At 35.9% G+C, this 16,957-nt stretch overlaps 1 protein-coding gene and 1 non-coding gene across 2 annotated transcripts in view; one reads left to right on the top strand and one right to left on the bottom strand.

The window, feature by feature from the left end:
• Positions 1-8,394: 8,394 nt before the first annotated feature.
• Trnap-ugg (transfer RNA proline (anticodon UGG)) lies at positions 8,395-8,466 on the bottom strand. The gene has a single exon. It is a non-coding gene; the product is annotated as a tRNA-Pro (tRNA).
• A 432-nt stretch (positions 8,467-8,898) lies between these two features.
• LOC134680184 (solute carrier organic anion transporter family member 5A1-like) overlaps positions 8,899-16,957 on the top strand; it is a 74,961-nt gene continuing 66,902 nt past the window's right edge. Inside the window, exon 1 of the mRNA XM_063539264.1 lies at positions 8,899-9,306. The gene's annotated coding sequence lies outside the window, so the exon portion shown is untranslated. The remainder of the gene's footprint in view (positions 9,307-16,957) is intronic.

Raw genomic sequence — 16,957 nt, 5'->3', positions numbered from 1 at the left:
GTGTTTTCGGCTACTTTTTGACCCCCCCTCCCCCTGGTGATATTTGGTGAGGTTTTTGGCTACCCCCCTCCCCCCACACAACCTCACATGTATTTTTTTGAATTTTTTTTCGTTCGACATAATTTTAAGAAAAATTTTATCGTATATAGAAAATCTTGTTTATTTTTCTATTTACTTTAAATAGACTCGCTATTTTTCGAAAAAAAAGTATCTACTCATGTGTTTTTTTTCATAGTTTCGTTCACTGTAGAAAAATACACGTGAGAGAAACCTCACGTGTATTTCTACCTTATACCCCCCTCCCCCAACGTGATCTATCGTGATTTTTCGTGACTCCCCCTACCCCCTATCGAACCTCGCGTGATTTGTACACAAGCCCTTATGGAGATGACACCCTACCCATCAAGTTTGAAAAATAGTTACTATAGTTGGTTGGTCCAATGCGGTAGTAAATACTATTAGTTATTCTATGCCAAGGCCGAGAAAGGAGGACCACACAATCAGATTTCCTTGATGCCACAAATGGAAGCTATGGCACTGGAAACGATCGACAGACGCTTTTTATAAACACTTAATTTTAAATTGACCATCAGTTGCCCTAAAATGGTATCTACTTGCTACCGATGAAATGCTTGTAGGTACATACTTATCCCATTTTTTCTAGACATCCATTACCATTCGTAAACATTCGTAAATAATAAATATTTATTTTAATACTTCATATCATAAGGTTAATGGTATACATACAATCATACAAAAAATAACTTAAATATATCTAAAATTAATTAAAAATAAAAACTACAAAGCTATTCGTAAAATATATTAAGTGTAAAACTAGCGAAAATAGTCTCAAATACGAAAATGTTTACGCGTTGAACACTGAGTGGCCCCCTATAAATAACTGTGGAGCATGGAAGTTTTAGAAGTAAACTGGTATTGTGCGAACCGGTAAAAGTAACGGCTAACATCTGATATATTAATGGAAGCTTTGTATGAAAATTAGTATATGATCGTCTTGAAAATTCCCATTTATTAAATAGAACTTACTAGCTTTCTGTCTGCGACCTCGTCTGCGTGGAATGATCGATTAAAACTAATATTCTAAGCTAAGGTGACCGGATATCCTTCGCGGGGCCTTAAACTATCTCCACGCCTAATGTATGTACTTATAATAAATCGGTACATGTAAGTATACTCCTGTATACACTAATAAAGTTTATTGTTAGTATACTCCTTACGTCATTTTAAAAACATATATGGTATTATCGTCTTGGGTCGTCCCATTCGTTTTTCGTCAAGTTCTTAAATTAGTCCTATTCTGCTTTCGTCACTCATTCTACATTGAAAGCCACTGACGATTGTGACGAATGTAGAATGAGTGACGAAAGCAGAATAGGACTAATTTAAGAACTTGACGAAAAACGAATGGGACGACCCAAGACGATTCCACATATATGACATAACTTTATTCTCATAATATTAAATTACATTTTAAATTACTAAATAAACATTAAAAAGACATAAACAGGAATATAAAACTAAAACTAACTACACTGAGAGAAAAATCATTAGTAAACTAAACCAGGAATTAAAAAACAGTTCTGTACTGGGGGAAAAAATAAAGTTTAGTAATAATTATAGACGTTTCACTATTTCTGTAAAGTTTATTTATTTCTACAAACAGCTCAGTAAGTAATCCTAAATCTAATTTCAACAAACAAATAATAGAAATTGCAAGAACTAATAGAAATTGCAAAAGTCAATTTGTTCCTATTAGTTGACTCTCCTTGTCCCCGGATTAAGTTTATTTTTGTAATTCTAAGTGTGTTTTTGTTATCCTTTTCTCTCAGTGTACAATTAAAATAACTAAAACTAAAAATTTAAAATACCTATAAATATTTGGTGCCTTTGGGAGGGTGCCCAACACTTTATTAAGTAGTAAGTACGTCGAATTAAGCGTGAAGAGGTGACAGACAGAGTTAGAATCCGAATGTCACTTTAATTCCTACAGCATTTAATGCGCCGCGCCGTAAGTAGACACTAATAGTGTCACACTAGACAGTTTTAGTAAACAGATAAGCACTAAGCAGATCGAATAGATTCAATTGAAAATTTGTAAAAAAAAAGAGATACCGTCGATCTAAGTCGTAAACCTCGTAACTCCCCCGGAGGAGTTCCGAGGTTTTGCGACTTAGGCCGACGCTATGCGGTTTATATTTCTCATTGTGAGTAAAAAATTGCAAGAACTGTGCTAGCATCGAATGCCGATAAATACCTGGAAACAATAATTAGCAAGTAAAAGTTACACCGAGCTGAGCATCACGGCGTACTTTAATATACCTATCCTACAATTTTATTTATGGGATGTGATGGGACAGCTACTGAGTTAAGAATAAGGAAAATAAGTTGTAAAGCCGTGTAATTTGGCAAAAGAACCTTCACCTTAAGCAGTTAACTGTTCTTGTTCGTGCTTAGTCATAAATAAATACGCCATATATATCCATTCTGTATCGTTCAAGGTGCTTAAAAGTAGGGTAATTATATTCAGCGCAGTTTAATTTATATTAACATTAGACGATAACATAACATAACTATCCGCATTGGGCTAGCGTGGGGATGGGGACTATAGCCCAAGCCATCTCTTGCATGAGAGGAGGCCTGTGCCCAGCAGTGGGACGTATATATTTAGGCTGAAATTATTATAGACGAAGTATTTGTCTGCAGTTCTTAATATTTTGGTAGCCTACTTATATTGTTTGTGATAATAATAATATACATGTTTACTACACCTAAAATAGGTGAAACATGGTAGACCATCATGAAATGGTCTAGTAATAGTAACGAAATCGTATAATTATTTACCTAGTAACTATTAGAAGCTTTGACATTCAAAGCATACAATATTCAACCATCTGTCTGCCAGTCCTCCGTCATAAGTCGTAAGCTTCTATTTCAGAAACCAAGAGCTATCAAGTAAAATATTCATAGGATAGCCAAGTATATCCCTGATCTAAGAAAATGATAATTATATTGCATCTGTACTGTACTAAAATTATACTGTTATAAGTAATATGATGCAGGATTACGTTATAGTACAACAGAAAATAAATGTTAAATTAATATAGCAGTAGAACATCCAAAAAAACAAGAATAAATAGCCTAACGATGCTAATTCCTAATTCTGTACAATAATTTGAGCCCGGAGCGAAGAATTGGCAGAATACCTACACTAGTTTTTACAATAGTGACTTAACTTTCTGGTTCAGGAAAAATGATGTGCGGTAATTTTCTAGTAGAAGGTTGCCGAGTTTTGGGACTCAAACTAGTTTATTTAAAACATCTTTACATATCAGAATTAAATACAAATCGGCTTCTTGTAGCCAAACCCTTTAACCAGACCGTGGTTGGCCTTAATAACTTCTTATCAACCGCCCCAGTAGTTTTGCTCATTCCTAATAATAACTTAATAATAGCTCTAACGTGATGTCCCCAGTAAATGATGACATAAAGTCGTGTCTGTTCGGTTGTTGAAAACGGGTCCCCAGGAAATGCCCAACCACAGTGACGTCCCAAGAAAGTAATCTACTAGTACAGTCGCCATCAGATATATCGGAGCGGCCAAGGTGCTCACAAATATCTTAACACGCCTCTAACTATTGTCAGGGCGTTAGAGTGCATGTTCAGATATTGTGAACACATTGGCCGCTCCGATATATCTGATGGCGACTGTACGTGAAGGTCGAGAAGTAGTAGTAATAGTAGTTTCTACTACCTAAACTTCAAACGTGTTTGATAACGAGTAATTAATTGATGTGAATGAATTACCCTCACAATAGGTAACTGGGTTTTCCTTGATGTTAAACAAAATTGTAATGTAATTAATTGACTGTGATTCATGATGGATACCGGCTAGCATGACTGCAGCAGAATCCGCTTATTTTGGCGAATAAGCGTTACCTATATAACGTTAGCGAATAAACTTTGAAGTCGTTAAGTGCTCTCCGAGGCCGATACGCATCTTTCGCGTTAACTTTACATCAGGGGCGCAAGTTTCCTCAACTTTTCCTCAACCTTACCTATGTAAACAATATCAGTTACACAATATTTGCAGTTGATTGATTAGCATGTTGTTTTGATGAAGTAACGCAACGCACGCGGCGCTTCCTACTTGGGCGCTCCTGGCGATGGATTCCCATTTCTTACAAAACCCAGGCCGTTTGAACAATGAGACACACCAATGTAACTTAAGATCCGTAAGAACTATGTACATATCGCTCATGATAGTTGTACTGGTTTTCCTGAGCGCCGAACGCGTTGGCTTTTTTAAGCGATTGTGTTAACAAGATACCTGGTCTGCGTGTGCGCTTGTATGTAATTTATAATTACCCGTCAGCGATTGCGTGGCTGAAATGATATAAGTCTATTTGTAGTTAGCGTTTAGCAAACTGTGGAACGTGTGCTGCACGCTGGAACTGCGAATAAGGCGATGGTAGAGGCGTAGATTGCGTAATAGTTCTAGAAGACCAGACATGCCACGTTGTTTTAAAAAGAATCTCGTATTTAACCAATATATTCCCGTTGGGTCGTTTGCGACCCACTGAATAAAACTCGCTCCTACACATTACAATTTGTAAAAGAGTGAGCCTGTAACCTTCAGGAGTCTAGAGCAAAGACTAGTTCTGGGCATATATGGGTTAAGCAGATTGAAGAATGGAAAATCCAAAAGCAATAGAGGGGAATCTGGAAAAGTAAAGGTAGGTATCTCCTAGAAAAACCGTTCATAGATTAGGTAATTCTAGCACGCAATCGCGATGCAGTAAACAATAATTTGAGCACCCTAATTAAAGTTTATTTTACTACCACTTACCAAAGTGATGGAGTAGTTATTAAATAATAACTAACGATACTAATCAAACAGGTAAATAGTTAATTAATGATACTAATTAACGTTATCTATGAGAGTGGTGTATCTGTTCTATTATATAATGTAATCAGTGGGAGAGCCACCAGAACAACACGCGCGGGACCAGCGATAAAAGTCTGCCTGTAAATGCCATTCGGGCTTTCAAGTGTGCCACAATTTCGTGGCTTTGCTAACAATGGTAACCCGTGTAGACGGTAGTTTGGAATACGAGCTGAGGCACACGTTCCTGTTTTACAAATTAGAACTTACGTTGACAACGGTGAAATACTACCGTATGCGTAATTTGGGCACGTAAAACTGCAAATGTAATACTCGTAGTCACAAACGTGTGAACGCCGAATTAGTTTATAGTAGTTTATGTGACTGCTACATAATGAAAGGCATTAAAATACGAGTGTGGGTTTAAGAAACGAACGAAGTGAGTTTCTTAAAAGGATCACACGAGTGTTTTAATGCCTAATTATGTACAGTTACATACACTACTTTATCTACACACATATTATTACCTTCTATTATATATTCACTAACCTCATATTTCAACCGACATCCATCGTTGCTGTCTGACTTAACTCGCAGATTTGAGAGGTGGCGGCTCCTAAATATCTTTTTATCACTCATTTTACACGATACTTTTGCTTAAAGTTTGTTTAAAAACAACTATCAAATCAATATTATAACCTAAAAGTAATTAAAAGATGAAACTGTAAGTCAAATGGCGGTAAATGAAAACTTTTTTTCACAAATGTCACGCATCCGTAGTTTTTTTTAGTTAATAGACAAAAGAATGAAGTCCCTATTCTCATGCCACTCGACATCAAATGTCGTACGGTTTATATTAAAAAAATATACCGAATTGACGTTTCGTATCGATAATTGTTTTAATATCTATGGATACTAGAATAGACACTCACTTGAGTTTTGACAGCTGTTCCAAATTTAAAACTCATAACCTTACAAAAATCTGTGAACCAGGATCTATTGAGGGTGCGCCATGTTACGGCAATTTGTTGGTACTAATTTCTAGCAATGGCAACAATTTTAATAATAGACAACATCTACCCTCTATGATAGTTGTCAATATTGACAATGTAAACATTGCTTTGTCTAGTTTCGTGTGAATTATTATTAGACTGCAATAATTATGCCGAAAGTTTTAGATTTTACAGAGAAAAAAGTTGTAAATAGTGTATATAGTTATTTAAATTGAAAAAAAAACGTGCGGGAGAGGAATTTCTTCCATTAGAAAACATAACGAAATTAGCATCTGAATTGACGGGTAAGTTTCAAACTTATGGACAAATGTCACTATAGTCAGGTCGTCACGATTTAGTTGATGTCTTGTAATAATTTGATTTAGAACATATTTAGTACGTTAAATAATTTAATTTGTAAAATTATCTATATAAATTCTTACTTATAACTCTTGCGTTACTTATTGACTTTACGCTATTCATTTTATCTAAATCGAGTCAGCCATTTAAGCGTAAAAACCGAAGAAATATCTTAACATCAAACTTCGCACTTATCAAACTTCGCACTTATTAAAGTTGTCGGAATAAAACAAAAATCATCTGCCAATTTCTATTGTCCCCACTATACAAATTGTTGCTATATAAAAATCAAAACGAGCGCCCTCTTGACAATACTCCCAAAGTTCTGGTTTACCTTATAACTTTAAAGTACAAATTTTACCTACTACCACAGATAAGAAAGTTCTCATAGTAAAATTGGTTGTGATAATGCTGGTCATTTCCTACGGTTTCTGAATGCATTTTAGAGCAGTAATGATATGTGCGTAGATAAAGTAAGTAGGTGAACGCGTAACGAAAGTAGCGCAACACTGATACAGGAACTACTATGTAATATGCAGAGATGTGACTTATTTGAAATACTTGTATTTAAAATGCAAATACAAAATGCAAAATACCTATTTTGTATTTTGTATTTAAATACCTTTTGAAGAAAACTATTTTGTATTTAAATACCTTTTGTTGAAAACTATTTTGTATTTTATTTGAAATAGTTTTCGGGACCTATTTTCTATTTTCAAAATACAAAATACTTTATAGTAGGTAGGTAATGTAGGTAGGAGTTACAATCTCTTCTGATTCTTTTAACATGGAACTGTTGAATCTGTTTAGTAACGTCGCACATGACCACAAGCGTAGCGAGTGGTTAAAAAAGTGGAATCTTGAGTGTTGCGAGGGTTTCAAGGCACGAGAGCAGAACAATCTTTTCTGCCCTGGTGAAACACAAACGAGACGTTTTCATTATACTAACGAGAGGCATTATACTAGCTGTAAAACATTACAAATTAATCCTTTAAAAGTTGGCCGTTAAGAACCATCATCCATACATCCTACCGGTTAATATGAGCAAACAACTAAAAATTTGCACTTTAGATAGAGGATTGATTTCAAAGAATAAAGAGAGTCTTTTCAACTCGGAAATTCCGAGTAATACTTTTTAATTCAGACTAGGTATTCACTACTCAGAGTACCTTTTATCGCAAAGTATTTGTATTTTTAAAAAAATATTTTGAAAATACCTATTTCGTATTTTGTATTTAAATACAAATTCAAAACATATTTTGTATTTTGCATTTGAAATAGTATTATCAAGGAAGTATTTGTATTGTGTATTTAAATACTTTTTATAAAGTATTTTTCACATCTCTGGTAGTATGTAGTACAAAACAAAAACTTTAACCCAGCGAAGAGATTCTAAATTCTATATCTACAGTTTAAAATTCACAACAATCACAACCTCTTTGGATATTGATTAATCAGTAGCCTATTTGGGACCTTGGCTTTAAAAAACAAGGACCAAAATCGGCTCGGTAGTTAAGATGCTAAGGTGTAAAATATATAAGTATGTAATATATTTAATTAAAATAAACACATACTTCAATTATTGGTAAAAGTTTTGATAGGTAAAATCAAAACGACAAAACCAAAGGATAGAACAAAAGTCATCGATGTCTTTTGTACTATCCATTTAGCGACTGAAATATTTACCTATTTATGTCTAAGTAATTATTAGGATTGCATAGTAGAAAACATGATATTGTGTCAGCTACCTAAAAAAACGTGATCGAAAATCGATCTGATTTATTATAATGTATAAAGGCTTATGGGAATGGATTCCCTGGACACCTAATGAACTCGCTCTCTTCTCTCTCTCTTTATTTATTACCCATTTGCAAATTTATATTGACGCTGCATTAGCGTGCACTTACCGGTTTTTAATTATTCTGGAAAGAGTAAAACATTAAACCAGGGCATACAACACTATTCAAGAACGATAGAGACATAAAATTTGGTCGTGGTCGAATAAACCACTCTGCGAAACGATATTCGGCTAAACGTTGTCTATCGATAATCTACTAAATATAAGTACTAAAAATTGGCAGGGGAATTTACAGGTACCCTTACCGTATGTAGTTCTTTATTCCAAAAACACAAAAAAGTGGGCCCCTCCGGGATTTGAACCCGGGACCTCCTGCACCCAAAGCAGGAATCATACCCCTAGACCAAGAGGCCACATATTCACCTGGACGAAATATAGTATCAGTAACGTAGTTACATTTGATAGTTATTTAACACAATATCTGTACATATAAATTGATATAAATATAAAATATGTCATACAATTTATACAGATTTTCATTCTTTGAAAATTAAACTCAAAAATCAATGGTCAATTAATTAATGATGATTGAATGATCATTGCAAAATCAATAATATTTTCACTTTACAACCTAAAGCTATTTATAAGTACTAAAAAATATTTACTGTGGACATTTTCAGTCCAGGAAAGTACAGCGCCATCTTGGTGTCTAGATTAGAATCAAGTAGTTCATACCTTTTGCCTGTTTGTAAATCAGCGCCACCTATATGCAGTAAATCAGATCACTTACTAGTGCCACCGAGCTAGTGTTCCAGCTAGCCATCTGTGATTTGTGTTAAGCATCATTCGGTATTTACCTAAAACAGAGATGGCACTAGTTTTGCTAAATCAGCTGATAGATTGGTGTTTACGGTTCTCGGATAACTTCACACCGCTGACAATATTCTACAAGCCAGCCAACCAAAACTTACGAAACGCCACCTCCACCAGTAGAATTTTATACTCGCTTGTGCGAGTGTTTTGAGTCGATTCGTTCTAAATATTTTGTTGACAAATTATATTGACAAGTGAACCTTGATTTGTTTATTCTTCTTTATTACCTGTGTTTGTGAAAATCGGATTGAAGAATTATTAATACAGTGCATTTACAGATTTTGTGTGACGTTCCTTGCCTTTCTCTCACAAAGGAAACACTGGAGTCCTCATCATTGTTCTGTGCTCATTTCACCAGGAGTCCATTTACAGCATATAACGTGAGTAAAAACCTCTTATTCCACCTAAATTGCGACATTTTCATTGCATTATGAACCCCGTTTAACGCTGAAAATGTTCTTTAAAATGTGCAAGCATTTTGCTGTTGCATTTATTTCGGGATCAGAAAATTTTGCGCTGTCTGTCTAGCTTGTGAAAAACAAAAAGGAGCAAGATAACGGGTGAAACAGGTTTATATAATTACGGGAGCAAGTAAAAAACGGTAACACGCCATCACGTGGGTATTGATTTTGTTATTTTCGTTCTCTGCCCGTGTTTGGCAATCACAGCTGATTCGTCTTGTTTTGGAAAAGGAAAATTCTGCGCTGACTGACTATGATCACAAAACAGATAGGAACAGAAGTCAATCACATGTATGTACTTTACTTTTCATACCTACGCTCGGCGGTCGCTCTAGGGTTGCGATTGTTGCGAACTATGACTTATGCACAAAAAACTATTGTGGTAGTGGCATTCGTATCTATCGTATCGTATCTCGTATCTAGTTGTTTGATTTCTTGTTGAGGATGAAACGGGAAGAATGGAAATATAAATTAGTAATAACATTAATAACTCAAATAGGTATTTTAATTTTAATGTCATTGTTATATTACAAACAGAAAATATCCTGCGATGATTTCGAGATAGGCGAAATGCACGATTATTATAATTTAAAGTATAATAAATACGCATTCTCATGTACAATGTAATAAATTCGCATTCGTATTCTCGCTGAAACCACTGGTAGCTTAAAAAACGACACTTCACCGTTTAATGTTGAATTTTAACAACCGTCCACTGTACAGTTATAATAACTTTTTGTTTTCTTTCTCCATTATTGCACAAGAATGTTCACAGACGCGTGTCTCAAGCGGATGGCACTCGCGCTCGCAGTGGTCCCAACCGGTCCGAGATATCGTGTCCGTGAGCAGTGTCTATGTGTGCGTTGCTCGAGCGTGCTTTGTATGTAGATTGATTTCTGTACTATCTGTTTTGTGCTATGATGTTGAATTGTTGACTCGACATTTCATCAATGTTTATGAATGTATGTCCCAATAAACGCAAAACATGCATTCATTTTATAAAATAATCTAGGAAAGTGTGAAAGTAGAGCAGCTTCCTATTTAGAACCAAACAATGAATTGTTAGTGTGTGAGCTTATCAGTATTGCAATGAATGTTTATATAGCTAGCTACTCACTATATTGACAAGAATACAAGCCACCCCAGGGAAATTTATGTAACAGTATGTTTTTTAATACCTAACACATACCTACTTAGGTATAACATTCAGGAGCAACACACTTTTGATATCTAACCTACAGCTTGAATGACTACATTGTTTTTTTTTTTATACTGTTAATGCTATTTTTTTAAACTAGTTTTACCTGGCTCACTTAGCATTTACAATGCATAGTCCTAGGCAAATTGCTTGTAGCATTTTGGCTTTGGACCAGAATAACTTTATTCATGCTTAACCATCTGTTATTGATTAAAATCTATAAAAATATTTGGTAAAATTTCACTGTATGGGAAATGTGATAAGGTGCAGCGGGACAATTTCGACTGTGGGATAATGTCAACTAATCGAAATATCATCCATGTTTTGCCTGATTGACCAAGTGCAGTGAAATCTCAATAATCCAGCGCTTTGGTGGTCTGGTTTACCATGTTATCCAGTACCAAAATTGGGGTGCATTTCATTATATGTCCTAATTCACTAGGTATGTCCACTTCCATTTTCGCTCTTCAATCTCTTTATTATTAGCAAAGTTCCAGTTAATAGTAGAATTTTCTTTGCATATTACAAATTTTTAAATGTAGTTTTACTACATAGGCACTAAAATACACCAAATATTATGTAGATTTGCTCTACTTCCAGTAATCCAGCTCTTGTGTCAGCATTAGTGCCGGATTAATGGGTTGTACTGTAGTGCATAGTTTGGCACTTGATTCAGACACCAAATCCATAGGGATGCCAAAACCTTAGGAATCAATTTATTATCATAGAATCATAGATGACTTCAGAAGGAAGGGGGCACCATGGTGTAGAAATTTCTTGGGCAACAAGATTTCTTAATCCCGCATTTGTTCTCTTGTGGGCTATTATTATTAAATATATTTAAACATGTAGGTACGTGTGACCAATTAGAGTGAGGACTACATTTCGCGCGGGTCCTCCATTTTCGTCTTAAGCTGAATTTGTATAAGTTTGTGTAATCTCTAATGATATTACCTAATTAAGCATGTTGAAGTCAACTAGTTCAAGATACAGGTAGGTACATACATAATTTGAATTTAATTTTTTTTATATAAGTAATTCCAGTGCTTATGTCATGCACGTCACGAGCATATCTTCCGCGTACATTGCACCTTTACTTGTCAAGGTTACAACATTAATTCATTGAAATGGCTAAACTACTTGATTAGTTGACCACAATGCAATATCTTATTACGATCCTACCACTACCACCACCACCACCACAGACATACCACCACCATACCATATAGGTACTACCTATATGGTATGTGGTATCTACCACTTATCTCAGGTACCTAGGCTCATTACCTAGAACTAAGTTATTAAGTACCTAACTACCTATCTGATTTTTGGGACTAAAACTAATTCATGTTTATTTTACTTAAACCTAACATACCTGTAAGACTATTTGAATATACATAAGGTTTGCTCGGGTAATTCCGAATGTCGAAAACTGTCGGATAATTCCGAAAAGAGACTTTTATTATGATGGTATTAAGGGTGATTTTCATCTGAATTTCGGAATTATCCGACATTCGGTATTACCCGAATACACCTTAGTATATTTATATAAGTAGTTTAAGTACTGTATATATTATTGCTGTAGCTATATATTATTTATCGCGTTCCGTCGCAATTTCCAAAATACGAAATTCCCACATGGAAAAATTTTGGAAGCTTCTCACATTTTTTTGTGAGAAGCGAAATTTTCCGAATTGAAAGTATTCTTTGATCTTTCTCTGAGATTTGCGAGGACTTGCACATCTGTCTGTGGATAAACCTAATTAACATTTACAACATCTTTCTTCTTCACACATTATTCAGGGGGGATATTTTAATGTAAGTGAAAGTGGCTGAAGGGTTTTACCATTAACCATTGTTCGGAACGCGGGTAAAAAGGTGATTTATTTGCTTAATTCAAAACATCTGTCCCTGCCTACATTTTTTGTATACGGCCGAAGTTTCCTTCTGCGACTTCCCTTTTATCTTTTCCGGATTGCTTGATGAATAATTCGTTAAAGCATTAAGTTGTTACCTATAAAGTCCATTTGTAAAATGAAACAAAACTTGGCTCAAGATTTTTTTATAAATACCTACACCTAAATATCAATCCCATCATCTCATTCAGGGGCTACTCTTATTAGGTATTTGAATTAATACAGGTAAATAGACTGGAACTGGATAAGATTTGGTATTCGATATAATTACGGCCCTGCCCTTGTCAATATTCTCCGAACCAATAATTTTCGCTGAAGCCACATGGGGTTCAAATGGTAGCTTTTAAGGTCTATCTTTGGGCTTTTGAACCCTCCAGAACGTGACACCCTATTACAGATTAATTGAATATCAAAATGAAACAAAGTTATCGAGTAAATCTTCACTCTGTGTTCCCCCACCTGTTAAGATAGGCCGCCCTCTATCATCTGTCATCGCACCTATTTTAATCAATTTGCACCCAATAATCGGATCGCCCCTCGACAAAGACGGGAGCGGGTCTGCAAACCCTTTCATCGAAATAAAATATTGCATTGTTTAGGAAATGTATCTTCTTATAACGGTTATTATTAGTAAGTATTTAAACAAGAGGATGGAAATGATGCTTGGAATCTTTGGGATGAGCCAAAAATAAACAAGACTAGATTTTTTTCTGATTCACACTCGCCAAAACTTTTTACACGCGTAATTATTGGTAATATTTTTACATTTCTCGGTAAGTACATAATTTATTATGTAAGTATAGTCACGTTTATGGCATTAGCTATATTATGACGGATCGTCGCTCTCTCGCTAATTTATCAATTAGACAAAGTTGCTCTATCCATTGCATAGTGACATATCATCAGAAACTTGTTTTGCTTAATCGCCTAAATCTCAACATTATTGCAAACGTTTTGAACTTCAGAAATCAAACAATAACTCCGACCGACAGACTAGACAGAATACGGATATAACCAATGCGCGTTCTTACACGTGATTCACACGCATTACGAACTTGGAATGCATGCTCGCATATGTAAATTTTAACCTAAAATGATTCGATTTCGAAGCATATGACTGCGCACGCTAAGCAGAAGAGCATGTGGGTCAGTAAAGCGCTTCCGCCTCTGCCGCCGGCGCAGAATGCACAGCGCTTGCCAACTATGCGCTCTTTGCTATACGTAGTAGGTAAACAATTAATCAAATACCTACTGTTGTTCCCATCCCGTCACGGCTAAATAACTTCATGTTAATGTTGCGACGAAAACGAAATGTTGTTGTGCTCCTGGCGGCAGGTAAATATTATCGCGTAATTTTGCCGTCATTGTAGTGTAATACTGTAATAAATAAAACAACGCCTTGTTGCCGAGGATTCAATTACTCAATTCATCAACCGAATCATCGTCCTTACCTGCGCATCACCAGTAATCCGACACGTAATGAGGAAATGGCTAAATGTCAAGGATTAAAGGGTCCAAAACGAAGTACATATGAGCGTACATCTACTGGAAACTTTTTTTAGGTATTTCGGGCAAGAATATACCACTGTATTTGTTGTCAACAAGGACTAACTAGTTGCATGTTGCATCTTTACGTCAGTAGCCCTAGATAAACGTCAAAGTGGCTTAGAACGGCTCAGATAAATGCCCATAAAGTAGAGAGGCCCACGTCCGAACCGGGGCCGCGCCCTGGCGCAAGCTGGTTGCGCAAACGCGCTCGTTGCCGCCTCGTCTGACGGTCGGTGCAACTCGAGAGCAGCACTATGTTCCTGCCGGGTATTACTGTCTAGGTAGAGGTAGAGTAGCTTTAGTAGTGGCTTGCAGTTACTACTACTACAGCGTCTTAAAACTTCCATAATTTATATTTCACTTCTCATGCTCAAAAAGTGCACCTTTATGTCGTGCGTAGACGACATAAAATCGCATTTTATGCTCTAGAGCATAAAAGTAAACTTTTCTTCTAAGACTAAGGTAGGTAATCGGTCTCAACAGCCAAACAGTTAAAACATATTGCACAATTTTACTGAGCAATAAAATTGTGTAGATGACAAAACTTGTTATATTATTTTATTTTTGCTACAATTTATTAGAAATCCGTATTTTCTGTCATTAAATTTAGTAAATCACATAAAATAGGAGTCGATTATCGTTCAAAAATGCTCCGAAATGTTTGACTTGGCAGAAAACCAAGCGTCTGAAATCACATCTTGAAAATTAAAAAAAAAAGTTAGTTGGCGGGAATTGGTTATGTATTATGTTCTTTCGCTTTACGACAATTTCGTGTTATAAATTGCCGTGAAAAATATAATTTATTTTCCTCGCAATCGAAGTGAAAAGCAGAGTGTACAACAAGGGCATAAATGTCCATTTTTACCCTCGCCTAAATTGCCTCGGGTGCAGATGGGTCACTTTATGCCCTTGTTGTACAATCTACTATTTTAAGCTAGCTGAAAGCTAGAAAAAAGCGTAAAACATATTTGTAGAGATGTATCAATGCACAAGTGTTAGATACACAATATATATATACATAATATATTTTCAACGTCTTCCATACTGCATGACCTAGCCTACCCTCAGGACCACGCAGTATTCCCTCTGTGTGATTTGCATCTTTGACACTCGGAAGATTAACGAATGTGCTATCCTATGACCTTAAAAGGCTTGCTACACGGTCGCCGACAAGCCCCCAGACCGCGTGGCCTTGGCCGGTCCCGGACCGTGTAGACAGTTGTTACCAACAAAATTTGACCAAAACTGACCAAGGACAGACCAAGGTCAGACGGTTAGAAGGCTTGTCGGCGACCGTGTAGCAAGCCTTTAACTTTTTCGAACAGTTATTAAAACAAAATAACTAGACATAAACCTAGGTTTGAAAGCCTTGCTATTTCTGTTCCGTAACCAATCGTACAATGCTCACTCTGCTCCATATAATGAAAGTAAATAACAAGGTCGGTTTGAACGAAGTGATCCGTGCGGATAACATTGTTAACGCAGCAGAATGGCCTGCGCGGCAGTGAAAGACGTTCGATCACGAGTTCCGCTTGTGCAATTTTATTGTGTTATTGGCAATAATACCTATACCTTGAATTAAACCGCTAATAGGTATTCCTCTATAGAAGTATGTGGGATCGGTTTTACTTGTTATGATCTTAAAGATATAAGTTAATTTGTCAAGACACTTTAGACCGAAACTAAAATGTAAGCGTCACTGAAAAATATTACAATTATATTTATACTTCCACGAATACGGCTAAAGATGTCCAAACACTATTAGATATGATCATAATAAATATTTACAGTCCATACAGACTTAGAAAGCTGAATAAATATTGATCAGTAGTTTAAAACAAAACCAACTTGATGTTTAAAAAATATTAAGAATTAAAAAGACATATGACATAATAACTACCTACTAAACTAAGTAACTCGTCATTACAACACTGCAATTAATTTCAGATGAATGTTAATTTATTCATCAAGTTTCGTTAGATGAGCGACTGTCGCAACTGAACTTACTGTTTGTTAAGTAAGTAGGTCTCCGGTCCCCGTCCAGCGGAGGAAGCAGTTAGTTAAGGGCTCGCCATAAACAACGGTATACCGCTTCAACGTGGATCGATCTTAATCGCGGAGGTAACTCTACATTATCTGCCTCGCTGATCTTGTTTATAGATACTCTGCTCTGATATGACGGATGGGCTATCTATAGTAACAAGAAATGTGCTAGACAACAGAGATGGGCATTTCGTAATTGATTCCTGATTCCACGATTACTCGAAATTACTTTGTAATCAGATTACCGATTCCCAGATTACTTTGTAATCTACAATACCAAATTACTAAGTACAATTCCATTTGAGGAATCAGGAATCAGTTTTTCTAATATTACAATTCCTAGTAATTGGAATCAATGTCGATTCCTCATTACAGGAATGCATTACTTGATTCCTTTCAGATTACATTTCGTACTTCTACTATCAAAAGTACATTTCGATAGTAGATATGTATAGATATTGTTGATGTTGGCTGACTAGATATAAATGCACCTTATTTGAATCAGGTGAGCAGATTTCGAAAATGATGACAGTTTTGGAATCCAACATGTTTGCCGTGCACTTTGACATAAAAGTCGTCATGGGTGTCGTTTTATAGGTTTCAGGGAGTGCAGAATTCGAAAATGATGACAGTTTTGGAATCCGACATGTCTGCCGTGCAATTTGACATAAAAGTCGTCATGGGTGTCGTTTTATAGGTTTCAGGGAGTGCAGAATTCGAAAATGATGACAGTTTTGGAATCTGACATGTCTGCCATGCACTTTGACATAAAAGTCGTCATGGGTGTCGTTTTATAGGTTTCAGGGAGAGCCGGTTTCGAAAATGATGACAGTTTTGGAATCCGACATGTCTGCCGTGCACTTTG

The sequence above is a fragment of the Cydia fagiglandana genome, chromosome 3, assembly GCF_963556715.1.
Source record: "Cydia fagiglandana chromosome 3, ilCydFagi1.1, whole genome shotgun sequence".
Classification (NCBI taxonomy): Eukaryota; Metazoa; Arthropoda; class Insecta; order Lepidoptera; family Tortricidae; genus Cydia; species Cydia fagiglandana.
Note: the sequence above shows the minus strand (reverse complement) of the source record. Positions and strands in the feature narration are given on the sequence as shown.